The 20,364-nt window shown below is 44.1% G+C and overlaps 1 protein-coding gene and 1 long non-coding RNA gene across 8 annotated transcripts in view; one reads left to right on the plus strand and one right to left on the minus strand.

Moving 5' to 3' along the window:
• MLXIP (MLX interacting protein) overlaps positions 1-20,364 on the plus strand; it is a 60,261-nt gene that overhangs the window by 17,190 nt on the left and 22,707 nt on the right. The window lies entirely within an intron of this gene.
• On the minus strand, positions 17,767-19,076 carry LOC309847804. Its single transcript, XR_014302636.1, has 2 exons — positions 18,869-19,076; positions 17,767-18,610 (listed from the first exon to the last, which is right to left on the minus strand). It is a non-coding gene; the product is annotated as an uncharacterized lncRNA (long non-coding RNA).

Consider the following 20,364-nt stretch of genomic DNA (forward strand, 5'->3'; position numbering starts at 1 on the left):
CTTTCTTGTCCTTGGCATTGTCCCTGTGCTGTTCCTGAGAACCAGGTGCTGGGGAAACTCACCTGTGGCACGAGGCACAACATGATCTCCCTTCTTTGCTTTTCCAAACAGCCTACCAAAGACCTCTTGATTATAGTTGAGCTGGACTGGCCAGTAGGTAGCCAGCTGCTTTTTGCCCCATGACTTTGTTTGCTTATCTCTGGTTTTGTGCTTGTTGCTGGCTCCTTGGAGTTATGGGTGTGTTTGGACAGTGCTTGAGGTGATTGCTGCTGATTGGTAAACAAGGATGAAGGGAGCAAGCGTGGGTGTGGTATGAGAAATACTGTAATCTGCTCGTTCCCGCACCCTAGCTCTCTCCACGTTCTTTCCTGCAGAGAGAATTTCTTTCTGTTTCGCAACTAGAGGGTCCTGGGGTAGCCGCTTTCAGGCTCTTGTAAAGCTAGGGGTAGCCACCCCAGCTTGGTAGCTCTAATTGAGGTCTTGGGTGTGCTGCCCTCCCAAACGGATTGGAACATTGACCCAGCAGCACTGCAGAAAAACCTGACGTTTCAGCCCTTTGTTCTCTGTTGGCTGGGATCACTGGAAATATATCAGTAAGTGAGACTCAAATATGTCCCGGGAGTTCCAGCTCCAGGGTAGGAGATCCCATGGCCGCGAAACAGCCAGCTCCAGTGATGTGTCATCGCTGCACAGCAGCTGGCCTGCCTCTCTCACGTCACATGGGTTGGCTGATGTTGGTTTAAATGTGTACTTTTTCCCCCTTCTTTTTTGTGTGATGTCTTAAAGTCATGGGGACTAGGGGGCAGAAATTAGGAGGGGAGAGCAGGTTTTTCAACTGGCCCTGGTTGGCCTGCTGCAGTCGCCTGACAAAGCTGTCATTATTTTGAATAAAGCACCAGTTGGTTCAGTTTGAATCAGTTCAGTGCTCTGAAACTGGCTGCTTTTCTTCCACCTCAGCCACGCTCCCCGGGGGGAGGGGGAGGAGAACTGGCCAGTCCAGAGGAAAGAACCTGCTTTCCTTTGCCCTCTTGGCTCAGTAGCATCTTGGGCGATTAGCTAACCATTCCAGAATAGACAGCTGCCACCTGGTCAGTGGCCATCCCAGGCCACTCCTGGACCTCAGCTGGGTCACAGACATCATGGCCTCCTGGCGTGGAGCCTCCAGGAATCATGCTGCTTGCCCGTGGCCTCTGCCTCACTTGGCACTCCCCTGCCTCATACAGGAGACTACCTTCTCTGGCCAGGTTCCCCACCTGCTGTCGCTCAGCCCAGCTGACCTTCATGCTGACCTTTTGGCCTGGCATCTGCCCCTATCACGCATATGATGCTTCAAGCTACAGAGTTAATCTGAAGAGTGAATGATTCCTCTGGCTGGCGTCCCAAACACAATCCCTCCAGCCTGGGAGCAGGAACTCGGTGTTTGGGTTCTTTCTGCTGCTTACTTAAGTGGCACTGGCTTCCACCCCCCGTTTAGTTTCATATCTGTGTGGTCAGACAGTCACATCCAGCTGTCTTTGTGGAAATGCCAGCCTCATGGGTGCGGACAGCAGGAACTCATGTCGGGGTGGAGGTAGCTCACGTAAGCAGTGAGAAGATCGGACTCCATTTCCTTACCGAGTCAGGAGCTTAGTTTCTCTTCATATGAACTGCTAGCTATCCCAATCGGTGTGGTTGCAGAGTGGCATTGGAAGAGCTTGGGAAAAATGCAGACCTGGGGCCCCAGACAGCCAAGTTGAAGTGCTTTTTTGCAGAGGTGCAAAGGCAGGGGATTAGATGTGGTGGACAGAGCCAGATGGAGTAGCACTCAAAAGTGATCGTGCAGCAACACTCTTGGGTCCCTGCTCCTCTGGAGCTTTGTACTATCACTTTACTCTCATACGATAAGCCTTGCTTTGCTCCCCACAAAAAAATAAAGTGATCTTGTCCACAGGGTTAGTTCTTACTCAGTACTGGTCTTGGGAACCACCTACCTACATGGTGAGATCTGAGGAGCATAGAAGAATCTGTCAGTGGATCTTAATTATTTCTTTACTTCAGTCCTTTGAGTGGTGTTAATGTTGGGTAGCTATTGAAATATGCTGACCAAAATACCTTCATTATTTGTCTCTCAATGAATAGAGAGCTTCCTTTGGAATAAGCTGGTCTTCCAGATCTCCATGGCTTATTTTGTTAATCATCTCTTTAATAAAATTAGCCATTAAAAAAAAAATTATTTATTTATTTATTTATTTGACAGAGAGAGAGAGATCACAAGTAGGCAGAGAGGCAGGCAGAGATAGAGGGGGAAGCAGGCTCCCTGTTGAGCAGAGAGCCCGATGAGGGGCTCGATTCCAGGACCCTGGGATCATGACCCGAGCCGAAGGCAGGGATCCACTGAGCCACTCAGCCACTCAGGCGCCCCCAAATTAGCCATTTTTAATGAAAAGTGGAAATGTCTCTCAAATACATAGTGGTCTTCACTTCAAGAAAGAATGTACTGAGTATAACTTGATTGTCTAGCCACCGATTTCTGATTATTATTTATTATATCCTGATAGCCCCTTCTTGATGTTCTTGCACCATCAAGGTGTGTGTGTATCTGCTTCTCTGCTCAGCCCTCACAGGCTCTCCTGCGTGTGGGCTTTCCTATCTCTAGTGATTGTCTCCTCCAGGCTCTTGGCTGCCACTTGTTGTGTGTGAGTTTGCCACTTACCGTTCCTGTTGGTCTAGTGCCTCCCGTTTTCTCTTGGTTTGCATAGCTTGTTAAATTGAGTGTAAAATTAGAGCAATTCACTTAGTGAGGGCTTAGAGTGTCTCCTCTGAGTCAAGTGCACAGACATTATCTATCTTGAATTATTTTTACTTCTGTATAACTAAGCTGCAGAGAGTTGTGAGATAATGCTGTACATACAAACTTCTTTTACAGAATAATCTTAAGCCATTATTATCCATTTACATCACTGAAATTTGTTAATATATTAACTTGTGTGTATGATAGAAATTATCTACAAAAAAAATTACATTAACTTGTGTGTATGATAGAAATTATCTACCAAAAAAAAAAAAAAAAAAAGAAAAAGAAAAGAAAAAGTAAGAAAGAAATCCCAGACCCAAGGTCTCTAAAGTTTTCCTATATTTCTTCATGAAGTTTTATAGTTTTGGTTCTTAAATGTAGGGCAGTGATCCATTTGGAGTTAGTTTTTATCTATGTATGAGGAAAGGATTGAGATCCAGTTTAAATAGTATTGTAATGAATGTTCTTATTATTAGCTCTACTCATTTCCACTTCTTTAATTATTTTTCAGGATAAATTATTAGAAGTAAAACTAAAAGATAAAAGGGTATTCACACTGAAATCTTTGATATATGTTGTCAGACTTCATTTTAAAAGTTGTACCACTTAGAAAAGACAGCTCCTACAATGGGAGAAAATATTTGCAAATCATGAATTTATTTATTTATTTATTTATTAAAGATTTTATTTATTTATTTGACAGAGAGAGAGAGATCATAAGTAGGCAGAGAGCCAGGCAGAGAGAGGGGGAAGCAGGCTTCCTGCTGAGCAGAGAGCCCGATGCAGGGCTCCATCCCGGTCCCCTGGGATCACGACCTGAGCCGAAGGCCGAGGCTTAACCCACAGAGCCACTCAGGCATCCTGCAAATCATGTATTTAATAATGGATGTGTTATATAGAATATATAAAAACTACAACTCAGAAAGAAAAAGACAACCTAATTAAATGGTGGGCAAAGGACTTGTATAGATATTTCTTCAAAGATATGTGGATGACCAATAAACACATGAAAAAATATTCAACACCATTAATCATGAGGGAAATGAAAATCGAAACCACAGAGATGCTGCTTTACACCCACTAGGATGTGACAAGTGCTGGCAAGGATGTGGAGGGGACTAGAAGCCTCTGCACTGCTGGTGGGAATGGAAAATGGTGCCGCCACTGTGGAAACTGATCTAGTAGTGCCTTAAAAAGTTAAACATAGATGTACCACTTGCCTCAGAAGTTAGCATTCCTAGGTATCTACACAAGAGAAATGAAAGCATACGTGTGGACAAAACTTATTCACAAATGTTCATAGCAGCATTATTTAGAATAGCCTAAAGGTAGAAACAACCCAAATGGTCATCAACGAATAAACAAATAGACAAAATGTGTTGCATCCATATAATAGGATATTGTTCAGCATGAAAAGGAACTAAATATTTGGTGTCACATGGATGAACCTCGAGAACATTATGCTAAGTTGAAACCAGTCACAAAACTGCATACTACATGATTCCACTTATATGAAATGTCTAGAGTGGACACACATGTAGAGATAGAAAGTAGATTAGTAGTTACTTAGAGTTGGGAGGTGATGACTGAAGGGTATGGCATGTCTTTTTGAAGGAATAGGAATGGGAATGTTGTAAAATAATTGTGATAGCTGTGCAACTTTGTTATTAGGCTAAAAACTATTGAATTGTACACTTTAAGTCCATGAATTATGTCATATGTGAATTGCATTCCAATAAAGCTTTTAGTTAAAAAAAAAAAATTGTACCAGTCAGTATATAAGAGACTCCATTATCCCACATTCTCCCCAACTCTGGGTGTTTTTAATTCGGCTCCGTTGGGGTTTAATATGGAGACAATAAAATTTACCCTTTTAAATGTACATTTCAATAGGGTTTTTTTTGTGTGTGTGTGTTTTTTAAGATTTTATTTATTTATTTGACAGACAGAGATCACAAGTAGGCAGAGAGGCAGGCAGAGAGAGAGGAGGAAGCAGGCTCCCTGCTGAGCAGAGGACTGATTGTTCCTTGTGTTGTGTATAAATGGAATCATACAGTACGTACTCTTTTGCTTTTTGCTCAGCGTGTTTTTAAGATTTACCTGTGTTGCTACGTATCTCAGTAGTTAATATGCGACTGCTTGGATAAAGCACAGTTGGCTCTATCCACTCCCCTGTTGATGGGCATTTGGCTTGTCTTCGTTATTGTTTTCAGCTCCATTATGAATGAAGCTGCTATGACTGTTCATATACAAATCTTGATGTGGACACGTTTTCATTTTTCTTGTGTTAAATGCTGGGTCATAGGTAAGAAGATGTTTTATGTCATAAGAAACTGCCAAATTGTTTTCCATAATGGCTGTATGTCTTTAAAAAATCATGTACCATTATTACCGTGCTTTTAAAAATCTTCATTAATCCGATAGGCAAAAAACAGTATCTCCGGTGTTTTAATTTTCATTTCTTTGTATTGTTCATGTATTGTTCCCTGAATTTGATCATTTATTTTATATTTGTGAATTTCCTTTTAGATCTTCTCTTTTGCTTTTTTTTTTTTAAGATTTTATTTATCTGAGAGAGAGAGAGAGAACAGGAGCGGGGCGGGATGAGGTGGGCAGAGGAAGAAGCAGACTTCCCACTGAGCAGGGAACCCCGATGTGGGGCTCAATCCAGGGAGTCCGGGATCCTGACCTGAGTCAAAAGCAGATGCTTAACTGAGTAGGCACCCAGGTGCCCCAGGTCTTTCTTTTTCCAGGTTTTTTTTTCCCCCCAACATTTTTATTATAAAAAACATTAACAGAGAAAATTTGAAAAATGGTGCAGCCGTCTCCTCCATAACCACTACCTGCAGTAGATGTTTGTTTAACTTTGGCCATATTTGTTTTACATACCTGTCTTTCTTACTTTCATACGATTCAAAGAAAAAGTTAGAGACATCGTGCCCTTGTATTCCTACAAATAAAGACATTCTCTTTCATGATCATTATGTCATTTTCATGCCAAAGAGAATAATCCTTCCACCTTTTCCCCTTGGCATTGACTTTTTAAGTAATGGGTCCAGTTGTACGGAAGAACATCCCACGTTCTGTATTTGTTTTCTTGTTGTGGTTAATTAACATGTTCCTCCGTCCCCTGGACTTCCTGTAAACCATGTTGAGCCCCTAAGACTTGATTACATTTCGGTTCAGGATTTTTGGTGGATGTGCTTCACAGACACTCACATCAAAGGAACATAATGTCACACATTAATGATGTCCCACATTAATGATGCTGGATTTGATCATTTGGTTAGGATAACAGCCAGGTCTTTTCATTGTAAAGATATGTTTTTCTCTCTGCAGTTAGTAAGTAGTTGGGGAGCTTAACCGATCTTGTAGAACTACTTAGTAATGTTCTTCCATGATCTGTCCCTCCATTTGGCACTTACCTTCTAACTTGCTTATTGATTTTTTGACTTAAGAGAGACTTACCCCCTTTTTAAAGTCAAACCAATAGTAGAAGACATATCTTTACCAAACTCTCCTTTTCTCGACCCTGCTCTCCCCTTCCTCTTCCTCTCTTTTTCTCCCCTCTTTCTCCTTCTGCTTTAGTTCAGAAATGCGTGTGACAAGCTAGCCCTTCCTCCCATTCTGTCATCTTTTCTGAATGACAGATTCAGAAAATTGCACTGGTCCTCAATGTAGATACAGACTAACTTCCTCTCTACCTCTTTCTCCTTTATCCCAGGATGTCACTGCTGTGCCCAACCCCATCTCACTGGCAAGGGGGAGACTTGGATCCTGAGGGCTCCAGATAATATGTTCTTACCTTCACTTCTTTGCTCATCAAAGCGAAGCATGGGAGAGGGGATCAGAAGCCAGACTGCTAATATTTTGAGAAAGAGCTCTTTATTCCTTCTGCTTGCAACCCTTTTCTCTACATCCTCTTTCCCTGGTTCATTCCTGCCCTTCCTTGGGGGCCTCAGCTCAGGCATCCTACCTGAGAAAGGCGTTCTGGACCTGCCGACGATGTTGAATGCTCTTGTGTGTGTGTTTCCATACATTGCACATGTGCCCTAGTTCCCTCAAAGCTGTCTTTCCCATTAGCTTGTGACGTCCTGATGTTACTGTCACCCAGTTCTCAGTGCAGAGCCTGTCACATCACAGGTTCTTGGTACATGTTGCTGGGATGTTTCCTTTCCTGGCCTGCAGATGACCTGCTGCACCGGCTGGATGCGTCTGCTTCCTGGGCATGGAAACAAGAGGGAATCGCAGGCTTCCCCCCCACCCTTTAAGATTTTATTTATTTATTTATTTGTCAGAGAGAGAGAGAGAGAGAGAGAGCGAGCGAGCACAAGCAGGCAGAGTGGCAGGCAGAGGCGGAGAGAGAAGCAGGCTCCCTGACAAGCAGGGAGCCGAATGCGGGTATCAATCCTAGGACCCTAGGATCATGAACTGAGCCGAAAGCAGTGGCTTAACCAACTGAGCCACCCACGCGTCCCTCGCAGGCTCTTTTTGATCAAAAGACACATTTATCTGTACCTTATAAATAATTGAGGAATTAACACTCCTTGGCCATCCCCTCTTTAATTGTGCCAACAGCCTTAAAGCTGGCTTCTCTGCATTCTAGGGTAGTTGTTTCTCACTCAGTACGTTTCTTACTTTTTATTCTTGTAGGCCTATAGAATTGTGGACTTGGAGCTGAAACAGGCTTAGCATTAAGCTATACCACCAAGTAGACAGACCACAGGCTGCCTGCTTTCTCCTGCAGCGCTCAGAACAGCATTCCGCTCTCTAGCCTGAGTACGGTCTGGTAGGGGATACTGCTATCAAGTATGCCCCAGAGTGGATGTTGAAGGCGAGGCATCAGCCCCCAGGGGGTACTTCCTTGCTGAGGGAGCTGCTGGGGTGTGTGTGTGTGTGCCAGTATTGAGAGGCTGTGGAGGGCCCCAACTGCAGTTCTTGTTGAAGGGCTATTAGATCTTGCTACTATGTAGACTCCTTTGTGTTGGAGAGTGAACCAGTACTCAGTGCTAATAAAGAAGACAGCTGTGTCTGCGTGCAGGCGCTGGTGGGATTTGATGGTGTTTCATTGAAGAGCCGCGTATCTAATCTCTAAATGGCAGCTCCCTCCCACTCTCAAGACCTTTGCTCAACACCCACCCTAACAGTCCTGCTCTCTCTTTGTCCCCTGAGTCCATCTGCTGGGAGGCTTGGCTGCTGTGGCCGGGAAGCCTTCAACTGCTTTATCACAGCACAGTCAGAGCAGCTCTGAACTTCGTGGGTAGTGTCAGCTGAGCTCAGAAACCCGTTGCGTTGTATTGGCAGCCTGTTGTGTTCCAGACTCTGGAACCATCTAAACAACTTAGGTCCATCTAAACACCTTACTTCATTTAATTCTTACCAGAGTTCTGTAAAGTAGGTTGGTTTCCTGCCCCCCCCACCCCCCCGCCAAGAAAGTGAAGTTCAGGAAGGCCAGATGCTTACCCAAGGCTGCACAGTGGGCAGGAAGGGGGGGGGGACACAGTGTTTCTCCACTCCCATGGCCGGCAGGTAACAGGTGGTAATGAAAGAAGGGCTGCTCTTGTTCTGAGAGTCAGCCCGTAGTGGGAGCCACACTGTGGCCTGGCCTCAGAGTCTCTTGGTAGATGGATTTTTATGATCCATCACCGTGGCCCAGTGGACAGGATCAGATTTCCTTAGTAAAAAATCTGGGATTTTGACTTAAGAATCAGGTGTTACTCTCTTCCTTATATCAGGGAAGTGGATTGGTCTCTTAACAATGATAAGAAGATTCTGAAATTTTACACATAAAAATTAGTTTAAATGGTTGGCTTCACATTTCGTTCTAGGAGCTTCTCTCCGTACTCTTGTCCTTCTTCTCCTCCTCCCAAATGCACACCAGTTCCTAGACCTGCAGGGAGAGAAAACGGCGTCTCCTTGCCGTTTGGTTCAGTCTTGCATACCACAAGCTCCTCCTGCCCACCTCATTTGTCGGTTTCATTTGTGAATATGGAGGGAGAAAAATATCAGCATTTTAAGGACTTTGGTTTTAAGAAGACACATGTCCATCACTTTTTCTTTTGACTTTTTTCCTGCTGGGTAGTTTGTTTAATAATTTGTGCCTTAGATATGTGCATTTTGTTTTTGTGTGTTTTCCCAGGAGGCCTGAAGCAGGAGTAAATGAGAGAGAGAGAAATTACCCTGACCTTGGTTTTTATAGCACTGTAGTAACTAAGGTGTGTTTCTCCTCCCGTGGAGCTATAAAGACACACTCCTCTTCTTAAGCATTTGCAGCGGCAGTTAAAATGGGAAATACTGGTGCAGCAGGGTTCATATGTATAAAGGTCTGAGGTTAAAACTGGGATTTGCTAATGAACCAAAACCTCATATTCTATCACTGTTTTCCAGTTTGATTTCATGAATAGCAAATTGTTGCTTTTGACAGAAAGACCAGCGTGAAAATATCATGAAGACAAAAATGTAGGTATTTTGAGTGCCAGTAATGACAAAATATTTACACATGTCTCAGGGGACGGTCAGCAGGAGGGCTGGGTGGCGCCTTCAGGGTGGCGCAGATTTACATTGTTTCTGAAATAGACACCAGCCTGAGATTATCTCGATTGCCTTTAGTGAGTGAGCCCCAGCTCTCCAGCCCACCCCAAACTTCTTACTTGGGTGCCTGACAAGTTGATTAAAATGCATGCATGAGAGGGGAATTAGGAGAAAGAGAGATTTAGGGTGACAGCTGATTCTCAGTAGCAGATGGAAGGGAGATTGTCTTTAGCAGGCAAAGGTAAAACATTTCATTTTGGGAATTTCTGTTACATGAGGAGGGCCATACAAAGTTCTTTTGTTTGTGGTTTTTATTTTTTTAATTAAGTTTTTATTTTACTTCCCGTATAGTTAACAGAGTGTTGTGTTACTTTCAGGTGTATGACACAGTGATTCAGCACCTCCGTACATCGCCTGGTGCGCATCGGGACAGGTGCCCTCCCTCATTCCCTGTCACCTTGGTCCCCCATTTGCCCATGCCCTCCTCCCTCGTGACCGTCAGTTTGTTCTCTATGGTTAAGAGTCTGTTTCTTGGTTTTATCTCTCTCTCTCATTTCCCTTTGCTTGCTTGTTTTGTTTCTTAAATTCCACAGAGTGAAATTGTATGTATTTGTCTTTCTGACCGGCTTACTTCACTTAGCCTTCTCCTCTCCAGCTCCAATCCTGTCGTTGCACATGGCAAGATTTCATTCTTTCTCGGGGCTGAATAATAGTCCACTGTGTATATATTCCACGTCTTTCTGCAGTCATCTAGCTGCTGGCACCTGGGCTGCTTCTGTGTCTTGGCTGCTATAAATATTGCTGCTGTAAACATACAGGGGAATGTATCTTTTTGAATTAGTGTTCTTGTATTATCTTTGGGTAAGTACCCAGCCGTGTGCCTGCTGGATCAGAGGCTGGTTCTGTTTTCAGCTTTCTGAAGCAGTCCACACTGTCCTGCACCACGGCTGCACCAGTTTGCATCGACGCCAGCTGTGCACCGGGGTTCCTTTTACTCCACATCCTCGCCAACGCTTACGGTTTCTTGTGGTGTTTGTCTGTGCTTTTTAGTTTGTTTTGTTTTGGGGTTTTTGTTTTAAGTTTTTGTTTAAATTCCATTTAACATTCAGTGTGGTACTAGTTTCAGGTGTACAGGACGGTGATGCTGCACTTCGTACAGCACCCAGGGCTCATCACAAGCACACTCTTTAATCCCCATCACCTAGCCACCCGTCCCTCCGCCCCCACATTCATGCTTTGTAAAAGCCTCCTCCGATGGCAGAGGGGTGTGGTTGTGGTGGGTGTTACAGATCCTTCTGTTCTTTCTTTTGCTTAACAGTAGCCGTTGTTTCCCCCGTAGACCCCTACTCTGGGTACCTCTCTATGCGCCCCAGGGGCAGCATCTCCCTTTCTGAGGAGGGGTACAATTCCAGACTGGAGAACTGACAGGAAGTTGGGATAAGCTGATTAAGTTTTCTTTCATCACAGAAAGGGAAACTGAGGCCAGGAGAACTGAATTGGACGGAGATGGTATCCCACTGAAAATCACATGCTGCTTAGCATCAGAACTGACAGCCTTGCTGGGTCCCCACTCCTGATTTAGTTTTGTTCAGTTGGTGACATACTGTTTCTTTTCATCTAGGTGAGGTCTTTTTTTTTTTTTTTTTAAGATTTTATTTATTTATTTGACAGAGATCACAAGTAGGCAGAGAGGCAGGCAGGGAGAAAGGAAGGGAAGCAGGCTCCTTGCTAAGCAGAAAGCCCGATGCGGGCCTTGATCCCAGGACTCTGGGATCAGAGCTGAAGGCAGAGGCTTTAACCCACTGAGCCACCCAGGTGCCCTAGGTGAGGTCTTTAAAATGAAGCAGATCTAGAAAAGGCTATAATTGTTCATCTATACAGCTGTAAATGGGAGGGGGAGGATGGGGGGACCCACAAACCAAGAACAAATGGATAATAACGCATCTGCGCGAATACCTGGCGTTCCCAGGAGGGAAAGAGAATGGAGACCGAAACAGAAGACTCCTTGCAATTGGGGTCCCTTACAGAGAGCCCAGAGGAGTGCAGAGTGCAGGACCAATGGGGCAAGGCCAGCAGCTGCTCTAGTCTGCAGAGGGGCTCTGTGGGCAGTAGGAGCACACTGGTGTTTTCACTCTGGAGGTCACTCAGCATATACTCGAGAGCCTGTTATATGGTGGCGCTGTGCTGGGACAAGTCAGATGTCGGTGAATGGGATAGACACAGCTCCTTCCTCATGGAAATCGCAGTCTGTTGTAGATACAATCAGCATATACATGAGTAGGTAATGGCAGATTGCGGCGGGTACAGCCTGTTAGAAGAGGGCTTAGCTAGTAATTTACACTGAGAGTGGTCCAAGAGGGATCCTTCGGGAGGCTAGGATCTGCAAGATGATGGAGTTGCCGGGTGAGTGAAGTGCTTGTTTACACCAGGTGTGTGCAGCTGGGGGGGGGGGGGGGCTCTACCTTCCTGAGTAGGGACTCTGTTACACCTTTAAAAAACCAAATTTTTATTTATTTATTTATTTATTTGACACAGAGAGATCACAAGTACGTAGAGAAGCAGCCAAGATAGAGGAGGAAGCAGGCTCCTCCTAATGCAGGGAGCCCGATGGAGAGCTCGATCCCAGGACCCTGAGATCATGACCTGAGGCTTAACCCACTGAGCCACCCAGGCGCTCCTCTGTTCTACCTTTTAAGCTGTGAGAACCCCTGCAGGAGCTTCAGCAGGGGAGAGGTGTGAGAGAGTTGTTGAGGTCATCCTGGCATGCGGGTAGAGGGGAGGCGAGGGAGAGAGTGTGGGGTGTGGAGGGTTCAGGTCAAGCCCCTCGACTGTGGGAAGGGGGAGGAAAAGCTGGTGAAGGGGAGAGCAGCCTGGCATAGGAGTAGGCTGGACAGTGGGTGAGGTCTTGGGAATGGGGTAGGGGCAGATGTTGGAGGAAACTCGGGTGAGGTCTGACAGTGACTGATTTGATAGTGTAGAGGCCGTCCGCATCCTTGGCAAAAGCGGTTCTGTTGGCTTGTTGAGGCAGAAGCCGGGATCCATCAGTGCCCACAGGATCCGCCTTCTGCTTTCACACCTCACCCTGTAGAAACAGCACCTCCGCTCCCTCCACCGTGCTTTTGTTCCACACCACAAGGGCTCCCAACATAGCACATACCTGGTTGTCTGTCTTTCCCTGTGAATATAAGCTCTGTGGACGAGGAATGTTGTATTGTTTGCTGCTGTATCGTTCGCAGCTAGAACAGTGTTAAATAAGTAAATCAGGATAGTGTCAGGAAGAAAGTGGTATCCCTGCCAAATTAATCTGGCTACAGTGTTCAGGCTCTCTAGCCCACATGCAACCTGAAAACATTCTCCTTCTCATCATCAACTCATTTCTTTTGTTAAGCACCATTTTACATGGGCATTAGAGTAGGTGCTACATAGAATTAACCTGCTAGCTCTAGCTCCTGCCCCCAGAAAAGGGGGGATTTGGTCAATGGTACCTATACTGTCACTGCGACCCTTGTTCCTATCAAAGTCAAGGTTTGGGTTTCAAATTCAGTGGAGAGCAGATTGCAGTGGTTTTCTTTAATTGTCAAAGCTGACTTTTAGAAAAGGAGCCAGTGTTTTTAAAGCCTATTTATAGGTCTTGGCTACCTGAAGAGTGTTACCTTATCCTTTGAAATGCATCAGACAGCTTCAGATATCTCTGCCTTTTAAGTGGGTTAGGTAGCTGGCAGTGCCTTGAAAACGACTGGTAATGATAATAATAACAAATTTGTTTCTTGCCAGTATTTGTAGAAAGACTTCATAGGAACTCAGAAACATCTGCTGATCTATTTCTTTCTTTCTTTCTTTTTTTTTTTTTAAAGATTTTATTTATTATTTATTTGACAGAGAGAGATCGCAAGTAGGCAGAGAGGCAGGCAGAGAGAGAGGAAGGGAAGCAGGCTCCCTGCTGAGCAGAGAGCCCGATGCGGGACTTGATCCCAGGACCCTGAGATCATGACCTGAGCCAAAGGCAGCGGCTTAACACACTGAGCCACCCAGGCGCCCCTCTTTTTTTTTTAAAGATTTTATTTGTTTACTTGACAGAGATCACAAGCAGGCTGAGAGGCAGCCAGAGAGAGGAGAGAGAGGAGGAGGAAGCAGGCCCCCGAACAAGCAGAGAGCCCAACACCCGGCTCAATCCCAGGATCCCGGAACCACGACCAGAGCCGAAGGCAGAGGCCTTAACCCACTGAGCCACCCAGGCGCCCTACTGATCTATTTCTATTACCTCTCTGGTGGATAGTTACTAGAGTCCTGACCTCAGGTGTGTCCTCTGGCTGGAGGCCTTTGTTAATTTACTTTCCCTTTAGGCCAGATGTCGGTGGAGTTTTCATCTTTTACATAAAAATCTTAACTGTGGTGAATATTTGAACCTACTAATTACCTTTTTGCGTAGGTGGATAAAAGTGCTAAGGAAGGGCTGCCTGGGTGGCTCAGTCAATGAAGCATCTGCCTTCAGCTCAGGTCATGAACTCAGGGTCCTCTGATCAAGCCCCATCAGGCTCCCTGCTCAGTTGGAAGTCTGCTTCTCCCTCTCCCTCTGCTTCTTCCCTTGCCTGTGTGCGTTCTCTCTCTCTCTCTCTCTGTGTCAAATCAATCAATCAGTCGATCAATCTTTAAAAAAAAAAAGTGCTAGGAAATGGCTGAATTCTTTGAGGGTAGTTACGCCTAGTACTGATATGGTAGAAGCTTCTGACTTGCGTCAGAGTGTCTGTGGCTTGGTGGCTTTGATCAGGGTGAGGGTGGCGGTTACCATACTAGCTAGCTAATTGCGGGGCCAGAGTATGCTAAGTTGAATACAGTAAAATGTAGACAGAGTTTGTGTTTGGGTGTGTAACTAATTTTGCTGGTTTAGCTTTCTAAATTTTCTTCTTACATTATTTTAAACCAGTAATAGAAATTTATGATTAGGAGTGCCAGGTGGCTCAGGTAAACTGCCTTTGGCTCGGGTGATGATCCCAGGGCTCCCTGCTCAGTGGGGAGCCTGCTTCTCCCATTCCCTCTGCCCTTCCCACCCTGCTGTGCTCTGTCTCTCTCCCCAAAAATAAATAAAATCTTTTTTTTTTAAAGAAGTATATGATTAGAAATGTGAAAGATGTAGATGAAGTAAATTATAAAATACTTGACAGCTTCAAATTCCTCTGATATTTTAAGTAAGGTAAGTGCCTTGAATAAGTAACGAAACGTACACTGATCTAGGATGGAGATGACCCAGATGGAATGGTCAGCCCTGCCCACATTAATTTATTTATTAAGTACCACTCTAATCAAAATACCAGAATAGTTGTCTTTTGAGATTTGACAAAGTGATTGTAAAGTTGGAACATGGAAGAGTAAATAGGCAAGAATTCTGGGATGCCTGGGTGGCTCAGTCATTAAGCGGCTGCCTTCGACTCAGGTCATGATCCCAGCGTCCTGGGATCAAGTCCCGCATCGGGCTCCTTGCTCAGCAGGGAGCCCGCTTCTCCCTCTGCCTGCCACTCTGTCTACCTGTGCTCACTCTCTCTCTCTCTCTCTCTGACAAATAAATAAATAAATAAATAAATAAAATCTAAAAAAAAAAAAAAAAAGGCAAGGATTCTAACATTTTAAAAAAATGATGGGGACCAACCTAAACTAGATAGTAAAGTATATTACAAATGTATTAACACTGATTTAATAATCAGTGTTATGCTAGCATAGGATTAGACATGAATCATCAGTGACACAAGGCCCCAGAACAGACCCTAGTGTATATTATAATTTAATATATGTTAATGGAAGTTTCATAAAATAGTTGAGCAAGGTGAGATAATCAGATAGCTAATTAGGGTGAGCTGTATAAAGAAGTAAATTGATTTTTTTCCTTTAGATGAATTAGAGTTAAATGTAAAAAGTGTAACCCTTAAAAACACATGCACAAAACACCAAAAGAAATAGGATGTTCAGGAATAGTCCCAAATACATATATGAGAACGTAGTGTAGGATAAAGATGGTATTTTAATCCCAGCAGGGGAAAGTTGGATTACTTAATAAATAAGTAGGAACCATTGACTAAAGCAGGATCTCCTTAACACATATTACAGCAAAATAAATCCCAGTGGACCTAAGACTTGACTATAAACTGTGGAGCTGTGAGAGCACTGGAGCTGTGAAAACTGGAACACTTTTCACAGTTTGGGCATAGGAAAAGCCTTTTTAAAGTACGGACAAAAAAGTAAAAACATTAAAGAAAAGACTTTAAAATTTTTGACTACATTAATGAGAAGTTCCTACTAAAAATAACAACAAAAGCCCACGATACATACAAAAAGTAGAGTAGAGCAAAAACCAAAGCAAGGCACACCATAAATGGTCAAGGCCGAGTTAGACCATCAAAGATATGCCCAATAACTCTGTCGTATGTGTTGCAGACATTCCTAGCACATTAAGAGCTCTCACGCAACACAAAACAAGGAAAAGATAGGTGGATAACTAACATACAAGTTCCAATGGCTAATAAGCATAAAAAGATAATAAGTGGGAACCAAAAAATCAACTGATTTTTTTGCTTGTTGGCTTCACAAACATTAATAATAACTAATGTAAGTACTGGTTTGGGGAAATAGACACTAATCATTGCTGTTGGATCTGTAAATTAGTATAAGCTTTGATTCTTTGTAATAAAATTATAAATATATATATATACCCTCCAACTCAGCTTTTGAGTTTCTAGGTATTTATCTCACAGAAACAGTCATGTAATTGCACAAAAATGTAAGTAACAGGATGTTCATCACAGCATTGTTTATAATAGTAAAAAACAGAAACAACATGTGTCCGTTAGTGTAAATGAATGTCTATTTATGAAGAAAAAGTTAAGTAGATTGTGATAAATATATAAAGCCAATAAAAATTATATAAAACTATATTTATTGGCATAATAAGATACCTGTAACATAAATGAAAATGGGTTATAAAATAGAATTAATGATCCAACATATTTAAATATTTTGTTTATTCATATGTGTAAGTATATATATATACACGAATATATGTATATTACAAGGGTTTAAGGACCAACTACAAAGTTAGGGATAATAGTCCACAAGACTGTCCTCACTTGTAACACCAGCTTGTAAATTAGAGGAATTTCCGAAAGCATCCTCATGTTGAACAATTCTCTAGAAGGACTCAGGGAACTCACTGAAAACTTAAAGTCTTCATTATGGGTTTATTACAGGAAAAAGCCTTTAATTGAATCAGCCAAGGGAAGGGGTGCATAAGGCAGAGTTGAAGAGGCATTCAGTGCCATCCTTCTGCTGGCATTACCTCCTTCCCACCACACTGTGTGACAACGCACATGGAGCCTTGCCAGTCAGGAAAGCTCACCTGAGTCTTTGGTGTTCGAGGTTTTTATGGGGCTTGATCACATACTGCCTGTGTGGCCACCTTCTGGTCCCCAGCGCCTCCTGGAGATCTGGCTAATATCTTTAGTTATCAGTTCCTCTGGAGATTGCAACTGATACTGTGTGGTCCAAAACCCCTATAGTGAATCAGATTGTTAGAGTCTCCTGAGACCAAAGCCCCCAGGCAAACAAAGATACTCCAGTCAGGCAGGACATTCCAGGGGCAAAGAGGTCACCTCCCAGGAGCCAAGGGCAAAGGCCAGACTCTCTTTGGATAAGGTTATTTCATTTCTTCACTACACAATATTGTCACCAAAATTCAGATAATGGTTATTTCTAGGTAGTGGAATTACAGGGAGCTTTGCTTTATTGTACTATTTTGTGTCGTTTGAGTTTTCCTTCAGTGTGGGTGTATAATTTAGAATCAGTAAGACTAAAAATAACTTTTTAAAGGGAGATTAATGGAAACAGTCTCATGGGGTAGACGGGCGGGCGGCAAAGCAATAAAAGAAATGATAAAGGAAGACCAGTAGACATGACTGCACACATGTAAAATCTACTTAATTCGAAGATATGTTATATCAAGAAGTAAAACTCCAAAACTTAAGGGAAACATTTGTAGAAACATCACAAATTAATATTATGGCATTACTAACATAAAATAGCAAGAGAAAAACAGCGTACGTTTTAATGGATAGTGAAAACTGAAGATTTGTAGTCTAGTTATCAATCAGATGCAGGGTTGTTGTCCCAGTGGCAAGATTGTGCTTACAGCTGTGGAGGATGCCGCCCTGGAGAAGGACTGGGGACTCCTTGTGCTATTTTTGCAACTTTCCGTGAGTCTATAATTATTTCAAAAAAAAAAGTTTTTTAGGGGGCGCCTGGCTGGCTCAATGGGTTAATAAGCCTCTGCCTTCGGCTCAGGTCATGATCTCAGGGTCCTGGGATTGAGCCCCACATCAGGCTCTCTGCTCAGCAGGGAGCCTGCTTCCCTCTCGCTGTCTGCGTCTCTGCCTACTTGTGATCTCTGTCTGTCAAATAAATAAGTAAAATCTTTAAAAAAAAAAAAAAGTTTTTTAAAAGGCATAGGGCACAGACAGCTCAATACTGCAAGAGAGACATATGGCTAATGCACAGATTTTTTTTTAAGTATTAAAATTTATTAACAAATGATGCAACCTGAAGTGTCATAGCATTTTTTCTTGTTTTAAGTCTGGTCCCATTCCCCGTCCAAAGGAGTCTGAACACCCTGACAAATAAACAAATGAATCTGGCTTTAAATGGTTCCCTGCCCAGCATCCCTGCTCCTGCCTGAAAGTCCAGTTATGGCTAGAATTTGGAAACTCCGGGCTTTAAAACTCAGCAACATGCCCCGAACTGACTGCTGTTCAGCTGCGTGCCCCAGCATTGGCTGGTGCTCCCTCTGTCCTGTAATTCTTCCAGTGAGGTGGACATTGACACCATTTTATATAGAAGCTGGGGCTCGGACAGCTCATATCCCTTGTTCGGAAATGGAAACTCTTCTCCTTTCCCTGTTGTCTTAGAAGTGGTACAAGCTTGGCGGTGTCTGCCCCCTTATGGAAGGCCAGGACGCAGGAGGGATTGCTTCCAGCAAGGACACACGTCACCAGCATTCGCAGGGTGAATGAGAGATCACCACTGCAGCTTCTCTGATTTTGCCTGGTGTCAACTCCTTCAAGTTGCTTTAATTTTTGAAGGTTATAGAAATGATTCCTCCTTGGGTGCCTGGGTGGCTCAGTCGGTTAAGCGTCTGCCTTGGGCTAAGGTCATGATCCCAGGGTCTTGGGATTGAGCCCCATATCGGGCTCCCTGTTCAGCGGGGAGTCTGCTTCTCCCTCTGCCTGCTGCTCCCCCTGCTTGTACTCTTTGTCAAATAAATAAAATCTTTAAAAAAATAAAAGAAATGATTACTCCCTGTTTTTTACACAAAACAGACAGGCCCTCACAAACATGCTCACACATGAGGGCAAACGCACACCTAGACACTAGTACACACATGTACACAAGTGTGCTTTCTCACACACATAGTCACACATGCAGACCACACACCTGTACACACACACACACCCATATAAATCACACACCCACACACCACATACATCAGCATACGTACACACATGCACACAACACACACTCGCTTACCTTGTCAGTAGGACAGACCTGGGGACAAGGACCTCAGGAAGGTGTGTTCCTGCCTTGCTGTCATTGCCCTCAGAATCTGCTTCTCCAACAGGACTTTCTTTGAATATAAGAAAGTAAAATAGACACCAAGCAACCCCCGAGGAGGATGAGTTGCGGGGGCAGGAGGGAGGACCCATGTTTAGGCGTGGGAGCAGGGCCTGACAGCCTCACGAGTTTCCTCTGGGAGGAGGCTCTGCTCGGGCAGGAGGCCCAGGGCGGAGGCCCACAGCTCTGGCGATTCCGTTAAACACACTGCCCTCCTCCTGCCGTGCCTCTCGCTGTGCCTGCTCCCCACGTCTTGGCTCCTCAATGAACCTTTGTCCGTCTGGAGCCTGTTAGTTTTGGCTCCTAGCTGCCTGTGGAACCAGGCCCAGATCCAGAAAAGCCAATAGAGACCGCTCTTTTGAAGAAAAAGAGAATCCTGGAAGAGAGACCGGTCTGAGCATTATTAATCTACTCACTCATTAAAGAAACCACTTAATAAGCATTATCCTCATATTTGGGTCTAGTTCACAAAATTGACTTGCACATGAATTTTATATCTGTTCATGTGATTAATTGCCTTCCCCAATTAACCCGAAGCTCTCTTATAAGGTCTTGAACTGTACCTGGTCTTTTTGCCTTACTTATTTTGAAAAAAAAAAAAATAATAATAATAATAATAATAATAACCTGTATTGTATTTCAGCAGTATGAAACAGTTAACAGCGAAAACTAAGTCTCCAACTGAACCCCTTCATTCTCCAATTTAGCTCTCTAAAGGGAAATCACTGTTTCCCTGTTCCCTGTTTCTCCTGCATCTCTCTGAGATTGGCTGACAAGCTGTCTCTTCTCCCTCTCGGCCCAGCCCGTGTGTCTTGTGTGCGTAGCTCCCTGTTACAAATACCTACGGTAGCTACGCCGTCCATCTTGCCCCTCAGTGTCCTCCTCGCTTCCTATAGCTTGTGGCTCTACCTGCGTCTCAGCGCATAAAATGTGTGCTATTGTGCAGTTGCCCCATGGTGTCCCTCTCTGTGGGTACGACACAGTTTTCAAACCAGTTCCCTCTGAGGAGTGTGTAAGTTATTTCCAGCTTTGGTTGCCACATCAGTGCTTCTGTTTGATGTCTTTCCATATGTGTCCTCATTTATTTATTTATTTATTTATTTGACAGACAGAGATCAGAAGTAGGCAGAGAGGCAGGCAGAGGTGGGGGGGAAGCAGGCTTCCTGCCTAGCAGAGAGCCCGACTCAGGGCTCGATCCTTGGACCCTGAGACCATGACCAGAGCCAAAGGCAGAGGCTTAACCCACTGAGCCACCCAGGCACCCCTCCATATGTGTCCTTGTGCACGTGTGCACGTGCATCAGTTCCTAACAGGGGGATTGTGAGTCAAAGGGATGTGCATTGAGGATGTTGACAGACAGTCGTCTGCTTGCCCCGCCAACAAAGTTGGTTTTGCCCATCATTGTGTCCCCA

This window comes from Mustela nivalis (genome assembly GCF_964662115.1).
Source record: "Mustela nivalis genome assembly, chromosome: 14".
Taxonomy (NCBI): domain Eukaryota; kingdom Metazoa; phylum Chordata; class Mammalia; order Carnivora; family Mustelidae; genus Mustela; species Mustela nivalis.